An 11845-nucleotide genomic window follows, 5' to 3' on the forward strand; every position below is an offset into this window, starting at 1 on the left:
GACATAAATCGTGTCTCCAATATTAATAATTGGAAAGGTTAAACATTGAATATTAGAAATTCTAGTTAGGCTATGGTAAAGATCATTAAAACTATATTTTCATCAAAGTTATCTACTTCCTCTAGGTCGACACTCTAAGGGAAAATTATAGTTTGCACATGTTAATTGTCTACAAAGTAGCTTCTAAGCTACACCGACAAATTACTAGATGAGAGTTATGGGATACTTGAGAGTCATTCCTAGTGGACACATGTGAATATGGGAGGTGATGTGTTAGTCATCTATTATGATCAGGTTACAAGTATGATAAAATTGTTGGCCACACATTTCTTTTATTAAAGAAGAATTGAGGTTGGGAATATCAACAAATATTGGCCAAATTTGGAGATTGAAATTTAAATATCTCAATCTCTACACTTTAGGATCTCTAGACCTAAGCGGGTGTACCTTTATCTCAACTCTTCAAATTAATTTGAGGTTTTCTATTGTAGATTTTATAATTAATACTCTTGAGTTGGGTAGTTTTTTCTCAAGGAGATATTGATTATGAATAATTTTAATGGATATGAAGGTTATTAAGTAATGGAGTGTATTGAAGTATTTATATGATGTATATAGATGGATATGAAAAAGAATATCACCTTCTACAAAACTATAGTTATCTTCAGAAGAAACAAAAGACCGATCCTTTTCTTTTGGGAGAATAGAGTCAGTTTCAATATTAAATGTAAAAATCAAAGTACCGAGAGATGATCATGCTATCATCAATCACTATATAAAGAACTTGAAGTCATGAAAAATTAGTTAATTGAATTTAATTTCAAAGATGAAGACCAATTAATCAAATTAGACACGTACATATAGGCTTTTCCTTTACATGGGTTTTCCTTAATATCTATGTTCCCCTTGTTGGAAATATTCAAGACTATGCTAGGTTACTGAGAGGGGATGCATGAATTAGTAACCTCTAAATTTTTATCAATTTTAGAACTTAATTCCAATTACCATTTAGTTCATCATATATGATATAATTGCATGCATAGGAAATTGAAAACATAAAGGCATTCATAACACATGAACACAATGATTTGGTGACCTAGAAACCTTCTAAATAGAAAGTAAAATTGGGGTGGGGATGATACCCACAAACTTCAATACTATGACATAAAGTTGGCCTATTAAGGCTTACATTGATCACTTTTGATGATTTTCCCTATTAGAAGCAATTAGGACTACTAGGTCCCACCTTATAAGACATTTAATAAACACACAATGAAGTATGCACTCGATAAAGAGATTTAAGAAATACTGTTAAGTCTACGTTGTTAAAGGATTTTGACCAGTTTACTTATTAGGATGAAATAGTAGCAGGGATAACTTTAAGGAACCCCCCCTCCCAAAATTTATAAAATTGTGGCGAATCACATGTCATTTGGGTGAAAAAAATTAATAGTGTTGGTGAATTATGCATCAATCAATGGATATTTGGTGTCGAATTTTTTAATAGTTTAGACAATTTTTATAAAATAATGGCGATTATAAATTTTTTTAAAAATAAATTTTTTAATATTGATGGTGAATTATGTTTTGAAATTTAATTATGTTAAATGTATTATTTAAGAACTTAGACCATCTGATGATCCAAGATCAATGACTGAGGTTTAATTTCGGCCAACATTTCTTGAAGGAAGAAGAATTGTCGAGGTAGTCAGTGGAATGTTGACATGTATCAAGGTAAGTTGTACTTGTCTATGGAGTACAGTGTCACTCATAAATTAAAAAATTCACATAGGAAAATGAGAATTCTGCGAATGATGATCGTCGAAAGAGACACTCAATTAATTTCGTGGCGAATAAGAGTAAACATTAAAGAGAAATATGGGCGAAGAACCCAACTACCAAACTAAAATTACATAATAATAGTGGCAAATTTTCTAACCACTAAATGAGTATTTTATAAAATTTGGGCGAACTGGTCAACTAGTATATGGTGTTTTTTTAGCCAATTTCTATAGCCCAATCGAGACATATTAGCCAATTGGCAAATAATAGCCACTAAAAAAATCCCTGAATAGTAGATCTCTAACTTACAACTGAATTGCTGATAGAGATTCCTTGATGTACTAATCATCTTTCTATGATAGCTTTGGCTCTACTACTCCCTTTTGATATGGCCTTCACAATTCACTCTTTATCTATTGCTTAGCTTGAATTATTCATATTTGCATTCTTACACACTCATTATCTTTCTCTTGGATGTGATACAATACATTACATATATACCAATCCAACTTAAATATTAAAAAAGTCAACCATCATACAAGTTAACACACATATTACAAAGTTGGCCCACATTAAGATACTCGAGTTCTGAAGACTAACTTGTTGAAGTTGTGATACATAGCATCTATTACCATCACTCAACATCATCATGTATTTCATAGACATAGAAGTTTAGTCCATATTGATCACTTCAAAATAGTCTTGAACTTAGTTTGCACTGGTGAGTTGGTAGATACTGTGTAACTTGGCATAAACTAGATTACTTGTTTACCATGACTGTACCTAGTAAACACTAATCAAATCCATGAGAAAATCACTCAATGGAAGTGAAGAGAATACTAAGATACCTAAAAGGTACTGATGACTTTGGCTTGTACTATAGGAGAAGTGAGAGATTTGAACTGTAAACCTACACTAATGTAGATTGGGGAGGTAACATTGATGATAGAAAAAGAACTAGTGGAGGAGAAATTTTCTTAGGAAAAAGGTAGATTACATGGACAAGAAAAAAGCAAAGCTGCACCTCACAGTCCAATGCTAAAGTTGAATATGTTGCAGCTACTATAAACTGCACCAATATTATATGGATCAAACATTTTCTGCAAGGTACGAAGGAAGAAGTAAATGAGCCTATGATACTCTATTGTGACAATACAAGTGCTATCAACATATCAAAGAATCCAGTAATGCATGCTAAGACTAAGCATATTGTAATCAAGTATCACTATGTAAGAGAACTAGTGGAAGACAAACAAGTGAAGATGGAATATGTTAGCTCAAAGGAACAAATTCTTGGTATCTTCACAAAAGTATTACCAAAAGATGCTTTTGAGTATCTTAGAGGTAAGTCAGGGGTGATACCCATAGCTAAGGCTACTTGAACCAAAAAGCAAGTATGCCTTGCATCAAATAAGCTAAATGTTGAAGTTTTTACACATTGATGCAGAGGATATTTACTTTGGGATCTATGCCTAAAGTAATAGAAGTGATGAAATCCCAAACTAGTCACAAGCAAGGTGATAGAGGGAGATATTGGATAAACTTGTAAAAGTCACATCTACAGATTAAGATGTTGATACATCTTTGGCATTGTTGTCAAAGAGGGAGAAGTAAAATACTGATCAATAAAGAAGGAGAGAGATAGAGGGAGATTTTTGAGGTTGATCGAAACAACAGAAGATGAACAACATAGAGGAATGATGATACAAAGATCAAGGTTACAGTAGCAAGAGGGAGAAGCTAAAATAAAGCAATTAGAATAGTAGAAGGAGATGAAATGTTACAATTTACTTTTTGGCATATGACTTACTATTTAGTAGCCTAGTCTGATGGTTGATCAATTTGGTTTGCCATCAATGCCAAAGAGGGAGATTACTGTAAAAGAATGTTTTTAATCATTGTTTTGTCATTGATGTGAAACCTATTATTTGAAGGGGTGATATCTACTTATAAGATCCAAGTACTATCACTTAGTTGATTGATGAAGAGGATTTGATCAACAAGATGTAACAAGAGTACCTAAAGGAAATTTTGAGTTATGATGTTGTAATGAAGTGCAAGGATTAGTTAAAACAATGGTAAAGTAATGTATTGATAACATACTCAAGAATATAGAGGTCGGTCATACTTAGAAACATTGGAGGAAGAAGTTATAACAAGGTTGAATGCAAAGCTTAAACTAAAATTGTAAGTGGGTGCCAAGCAAGCTAGTTGAAGCCAAGAAAAGTTTTAGTGGAAGCTAAGCAACAGATATTTCTAGTATGTTCCAAGTGATCTTCAAGTTCCAAGTGAAGATCAGGCATTAAGCATGAGAAAATTTTAGTTTGTGTCTAGTGATCTTCAGGTGCCGAGCATCAAGAAAAACATAGTTGATGTCAAGTAACACAATATGTGCCAAGCACCAATATTTCAATAGTGTCGAGCTAATGCATTATGTCAAAAGTCAAAGATTCACCAAATCTAAGCTGACATGGTTGTTACATTAAATTTTGTGAACAAGTTGGAAGATAAGGATGATGAGCTAGTGGCACAGAATCCTATGTAAACCATTTTTGAATGAATTCTAAAGGATTATTCAAGATGTTTCTAGAGAAAACAAAATATGGGCTAGATACATTGTATCCTACCTAATCCATCAAAGCCCTAAAGTTGGAAAGGGAGAATCAAGTGGAAAAAAGTATTCCAAACATCTATTTAAGAAGTCACAAACCAAGATGCAAGGAGATGTTGATACTGTTGATGCTGAAGTGCCAAATCTATGAAGTAGTTGAAGGAGACATCTAGGAGAAGGAAGAGCATAGAGGCTCTACTTCTAGAAGTGTCATGAAGAGATGATTGCACTGGTATATTGAGTGTGGAGACTCAAGGTGATGAAGCTCCAAAGGAGGGAAAGCTATTAAGAGTTGTAGAGATTGAAGGCCAGGCAAGGGTATGAGCTAAGAAGTGATCTAAAATCTGCAAGATAAGTTGTATGTTGTAGTCAGGTCAAGGTTTTCTAATACTCTCTAGCAATTGTGTTATATCTAAAAATCCTATGGACTTAGGTTGGTTTAATAGCCATTTGTAAATCCTTTAACAGGGTGACATTCCAAGTGAATGTTCTAAAGTTCTTTAACTAGGCCCACTTCTAACAGGGTGGTTAAATCCTCTAACAAGGTCACATTTAATAGTGTGTTGTAAGCCTTAAACAGGGCAGGCCTTTCATAAGGCATCACTTCAAAAGAGTGAAAATTGAGTAGCATGTTACTAGTGGTTTTTCCCAAATTGGGTTTCCATGTAAATCATTGTGTCATGTGTTTATTTCTTGTGTGTTACATTTTCATGCTAATTTATAGTAACTTGTTATTAAATAAGTTAAAGTTTGGATGACTAAATGGTTAAATTAATTCACTACACTTAGAGAAAAGTTTTATTTGGACATTTGGACCTTGGATAACTGATTCACCCCCCTCCTAGTTATTCTCAAGGAATTCTAACAATTTGTACTTTTTTTTTTTTCATCCATACTACCTTCCCATTCAAAATTTGTATATGCAAATAGAGTAAAGTCATTTGATCTGTCGTACCATAACCCAAAATTAGGTGTGCCCTTCAAATATTTGAAAATTCTCTTCAATATTGCATGGCATGATTACTTAGGGCCTACTTGAGATCTTTCTACTATACCAATTTCATTTTTTATATTTGATCTTGTGTGAGCTTGATACCACAAACCTCTAATCATGGATCTATACTTATTCTTCTCAACTATAGGGATCTCATCTTTCCTAGATAACTTGTGATGAGTTATCATAAGTGTACCAACAACCTCACAACTTTGCAAGCCAAATCTCTTTAACAATCTTGCAAATACTTAGTCCATGATAAGTAAACACCATAAATGTTCTATACAATCTATAAACCTAATAAATGTTTCATCTCATGAATCATACTCTTCTCAAATTCATTCTTCATTTCATCAACAAATTTGCCACTTGCTTCATCATTACCTCAAAATATTATGTCATACATAAATATGAAAATAATTAACAAGCTATTATCAATTTATTTCAAATATAAATTACTATCTATAGAACCTTTTATGAATCCCAATTTTTCCAAATAGTTTTCCAGACTCACATATTAAGTTCTAGGTGCTTGCTTTAGTGCATACAATGCTTTCTTCAACTTGCATACCATGTCTCCTTCTGTTGTCAAAGAAAGTGCTTCATGCTGGTCAATGTAGACTTCTTCAATTTTTGCATTCACAAATGTTGACTTTACATCCATCTACTGGTGCTTGCACTTCTTGACAAGAAAGGGCAAACACTCAATGTAGTAAAAGAGGATTCTACTCTAGGAAAATATCCAACTTGTTTCAAGCTCACTTTGGATGCTTCTTGTTGGTCTAATTTTTCATAGTATAGAAGAGCTCTAAAATTTTGGTGAAAAATCATTTAGGTCTTTGAATTAAGTAGATTAGGGTTTTTGTTCCTCATTTTTTTCAAAAATTTTAGGTTACCCTAGTCATGCCCTGTTTCATGTGTTGTTGAGTTCTATTAAATTCTCAAGGTTTGTCTCTCAACATAGCCATTAAAATATCCTAAGTGTGAAAAAACCCTAGGTCTCCTTCTAAATTTTTGAAAAAGATTTGTAAAGCACTTAAATTTTTCCCTTTATATTCTTATGTGGTAGGGTTTCATATAGGAGCAGAGTACCTTCCTCTTTATGTTTTCATGGTCGCATTTTATAATACAATGTAAAAGTGTAAAAGATTTCATATTCTACAAGGATATGCTTTTACTTTTCATAACAGAAAAATAGTTCATCTTGAGGTTTCCTAATCATACCAGTGGTTCTTTAAGAAAAGAAACATAAATGCTCTTTGTGCCTTAAAAGAGGTATTATGAGTTTATGATAAATAATGGAGCAGGTGAATGGAAGAAGCTTAAAAGAGTATTACTAGTCATACATTGAAGTAATTAAGCATGTGATCATAAAAGAGTTTTAAGGGAGATATGTTAGATTTCTTTATAGGGTTACAAGTAAAGAAAATGAGGGAAAGGGTGGAAAGGTATTGAGTTTCTATTTACACATATACATTCTAATGGATGGCATGAGAGCATAATACCCCTGCATGGTATAAATGATGGTTTGAAAGGGTGCATGAAATGGTTTACGATTCTATGGGTAAAAGTATTCCGTATGAGCAAAAGCAATGTTCAATTTTCTTTACATGCATACATTCCTTGGGCTCATAGACAACTATAAAACCATGTTTCAGTGGTGATCATGTTAAGTGGGACCTATTGAGTTGTTAGATGGACCCTGGTGCAGGCGAATCAAATGATGACATGTCATCGATGTCAAATGGGCCCAGCCCATGTGGCATACAACTTAAGTTTTAAATTTTGCATGTGCATGAAATCAATGGCAATGTTATTTTCTGATTTTCTAAGATCAAATCTGGTTTGTTGATGAGTGAAAAGGGAAGTTTTATCATTATGCTTTTATGCTTGTAGGGTAAACATATGAATGAAGACCTATTTTCTCCTTTCTCCATGGTTACGAGTATAAAGTTAAGTGTATAAGTGTAAAAGAATAAATAAGGGAAATGAAGGAAAGGGCTTTACGCTTTTACAAGAAAGGAGATGCATAAGAATGGAATATCACTCAAGAAGGCTTTTTGAGGTTACAAGGTAAAGGAAACTTGTAAAGGTGTAATGGAGAAATAAAAAGGGTAAAAGGTATTGCGATGCTATGGGTAAAGCTAAGAGCATATGATTAGAGGATGAATTTTGAAGTCTTACAATATCTCGAGTAATGAAGTAAGCAAAGCAACGTAAAGGAATTTTTTAGGGTTTTTGATGTTATGTGTGTGTATGAGCATAAAGGGTAAAGAGAAAGTCTTAGCAAGGGTTTTATGCTCATATGAGGAATAGTCGATTCGTAAGAGTGAAGATGTCAGTTGAGAAGGTTTGAGATCTTATGGTGTAAAGGGTTGCATAAAGCATAAAAGAATTTTAGTGCAATGTTTAAAAAGCCTTAACACTACTATGCTTGGGATGTTTTAAAGTGTCACTAGAAGAATGTGAATGCTTACCAAGGGCATTTTTTGGGTTATGAAGAATAAAGGGTTTTGACCCAGCGTATAAGTGGGAGACCAATTTTGAAAAGGGGAGCAGTTGAGCTATCATGCCAATTCAGAGAAAAGATGAATCCCTCAAAGCCAAGTAAAACAAAAAGAAAAAAAGTACATCAGAATCAAATTTTGTAGCTGATTTTATTTGCTAACAATTTACAAGGGTCGTGAAAAAATCAAGCATGGAGAATTTATTAGAAAAAAGATGGTAGATGCATGATTAAGCCATAAAGTTTGATTAAACATTTAGAATATTGCCACTCTAAAGAATTTGTGTTCTTGCTCTAAGAATTTTATCTAAGCATCCATAATTTTGTGATTTCTGTGTAATAGTGAAAGAATTCAAGATATAATTTATAGAAACTAGGGATGATAAAGAGCTCAAAGAGGTTCCTAAAGAAGAGGTCGAGGTTGAAGATGAAGGTGATGATGTTGTGGAAGTCACAGTGCAAGGGAAAAGAAAAAAGGGTGCTATTAAAACTGAGAAGAAGTCAAGGGTAAGAAAACCAAACAAGCATGCAGAGGATTGGTTGAAACTTCTTCCAAGGTCATCAAATGATATCTTAGCAAATGATCATATCTTTAGAGATCCTTATTTTCTAGTTAGGGATGCAAGTGCCCTAGAATTGATGATTTTGATTTGTTTCTATATTTTTATCATAACATAATAGAAAAGGTGCCAATTTATAACCCTCAGAATAGAAACATGGCAAAGTTGATATTTATTGAAGTATTTGTTGATGTGGACCTATTGAAAGAATTGATAAATTCTTACAATCTAGTCACTAGAACTTTTTGGAGACATAATGGTAGCTTTCTGTGCACACTGGATAGAACTTCTTTTATAGAAGCTTTTGGACTAGAAGGGAAAATGGATACACCTATTGATCTTGAAGACTTGTAGAGGAAATTTGTGAGAAATAAGTCATATTTTGTGAACAATTTCATGCTACCCCACATCCCCTACAATGTAAAAAAGGAAAGGAAAATTCCAAAGAAGGTGGGCAATTTCTTGCCTTTAAGCAAATTCAAAAATTATTTCAAAAATATAGTCTATGGGCTACATAAAGTATTGGGAAGTGATGGTGTAGAAGATTGTGTTTATGGTTCCTTGTTCTTGATGACTTGTGATATACAAGACTCCTTCCACCATAAATAGTATGACTACATAGCCTTTATCATGGACAACATGCACAATCAGCTTGTCAGTGCAAAGAAAGGAGAGATGAATAACTTCAAGTTCAACCACTACTCATTGTTGATGCACCTGATCCTGTATCACAAAATTGGATACATCAGCCTAGAATTCATTGATCAAACCTCTAATGAGTTTGGTGAGTTACCTATGCAACTATTGACTTGAATTTGGGATAAAAATTTCTATTATTCAAATGCGGTCATGTTTTTTTAATTCTTTTAGCTCTGTTATTATGAGGCAATTGGATCATACTTTCTTTAGGGCACCCAATATTTAGAAAACCTTGCTTAGGCCCTTATTCTTAGAATATAAAAGAAAATTAGATCATAACCGAGGGAGTATCTTTTTGTTTAAGGAGTGCACTTTAATGTGAGTGTTTGCATGCCCACAGTCTCCTCATCGTTTAGCCAAATATTTACCCCCTAGATTGGCCATTATTGAATTCTTTTGGCAATTTCTATTGATGAATAAAGAAATGATCCCTCCTTCTCTACACAAACCTAATTTTGTTTGTAGAACCTTTAAAGTAGGAGATTTTGAAATAGGGAAGAATGCATTCGAGGAGTTGAGCCAGTACCTAGGCCATTACAACTTTGCTACTGGGCCCTATAGGATGTATGAACCTAACAATTATATTTCCAATGAGGTCAAGGCCATCAGGGGATACATCCTACCTCCAAGTAAGCCAATCCCTGTAGAGGATTTAATTGCCAATATAGTATCAAAAAGGGAAGCTAATGAGCTACTAAGGAAGTATGAAGAGTCAAGGGAAGTAGAAGAGGCCTTGAAAAGGACCGACCCTTATTTTAAGGGTTTTTTAATAGAGGTTCCATACCCTGACAACCTAAGAAAAATGGTTGACAACATTGACTATATCACATGTCACAAATGCCACAAGATCCAGAGGGAGAGGAAGCTACTATAAATATAGAATCCCTTAAGCCAAATACATAGTTGGAGATTGAGTTGGAAGAGGAGCAACCATTGACTTTAACTTGAGTGCCAAAAGGAATTAAAAGAAAAATCACAATGCACATCTTGTAGGGGGTGGTAAGTAGATTTCTATAGGTAATGCCAAGAAATAGTGAATATTTTGCTGATATTAGGAAAAATTATTTGCATCAGAGGGCTATAGATGTAGGAAAAGCCTCTACTAATATTCAAATTGTAGCATTAAGATTTGATGATAGGCTCATCCAATTTAAAAAGTTTATGAAAGATGATGATTTCATCAAATCATTAGAATTTGAAAGTTTTCCTTACAAGATAAAATAGAATGAGCTCACTTTGATTCTCATGCTAGGAGAGGATCCAGAAAAGAATAAATAATTAGTTGAAAAACTATTAGCTTATGATCCTAAGAGTAACATAATGACCCCTGTAGAAGCCAAGGAGGTGGAACATAGGAGCGGTATGATTCTTATACCACATTAGGATATTGAAAGGGCTTTTGTTCTCGATCAATGAGAAGACAAGAAAAAGCTATCAATTATGAAGCCACTAGTAGTGAGGGATTTAAGAGATGGTTAGGATTTAACATTGACACAAAAACCCTAGTAGTGTGGAGTGTGTCCCCTAACAAAAAAAGCCCAAAATGATGGACATAGGGGAAATTGCACAAGGCAACATGATTGTGTTGACTTTGGAGAACACAAATGGGAAAGAAATCTCTAGCTTGGTCAAACACGATGCTATCAAGAATGAGGTAAAGGTGGATGAAATTGAGTATAAGCTAGTTGCAGTGTATAATGAATGTTTGGATACAAGAAAATTGTATGAGGAAGAGCTTAAAACTAGCCATGTACAAAAGTAGAAAATAGAAGAGTTGGAGGGGAAAATACAAAGTATAGAAGCAAAAATAGTATCCCTTAAGGAACAAATCAAGGTAGCATTAGAGGTAGAATGGGCACCAAGGTAGGAGGAAGAAAGAAGGCACACTATAGAAACAGAGTCCCAAACATAGGAGATACCTATAGGGGTAACAATGTCAATGTCTGTGGTCAATGTGGAGACAAGAGCTTCTTAATTTGACAATGCCACTTAGAAAAATGTTTTGATGAATGTATTAAAGCACAGAATAAGCACTCTAAAAGAATATCTCAAGATTCTTATAATGCATTCATCAATCAATTTGCAGAACAAGTGTGCAAGGATGCAATTGGATGACTTGAGCCTATTTTTCAACAAGGGGGGCCATATATGCAATTCTTTAACAGATTGATACCCTTATTAGCCAAGAAGCTAGATCTCCCAGATAAGGTTATTACTGTGAAGATAGGTATGGATAAGGTGAAAGACTTATTGCAAATTTTCATAGGGAAGTTGGTAGTAATTCAAAGTAAAATGAAAGTATTAACAAGTGGCTTTTATTCTTTAATTATTTATATTCTTAACTCTAATGATAAAGTAAAGGTTTTCAATGAATGGTCTAGTTCTTTTGAGCATATTGTAGACTTGCCACAGGTGACATCTATCTTCTAGAATGATATTGATGAGTATGTTTTTAATGAACTAATTGATACCCTATTTAAGGTTGAAACTAAAATGGATAGGTTTACCATAGAGGGCTAGTAGGGTGGTTGGTGACTTAGAATGTTTTCACTAGTGTCATTATTCATAAATTTGTTGTCTCAAATTATGGAAAATAGGAAGAAAACACGAGAAAATGTGAAGAAAAACCTAGGAATTAAATTACAAACTGATCTCCCTCCTAGGGGAAGACAAAATTGGGCTGTGAAAAGGTC

This window comes from Cupressus sempervirens, chromosome 5, assembly GCF_028749045.1.
Source record: "Cupressus sempervirens isolate cs-2001-9-10 chromosome 5, ASM2874904v1, whole genome shotgun sequence".
NCBI classification, from domain to species: domain Eukaryota; kingdom Viridiplantae; phylum Streptophyta; class Pinopsida; order Cupressales; family Cupressaceae; genus Cupressus; species Cupressus sempervirens.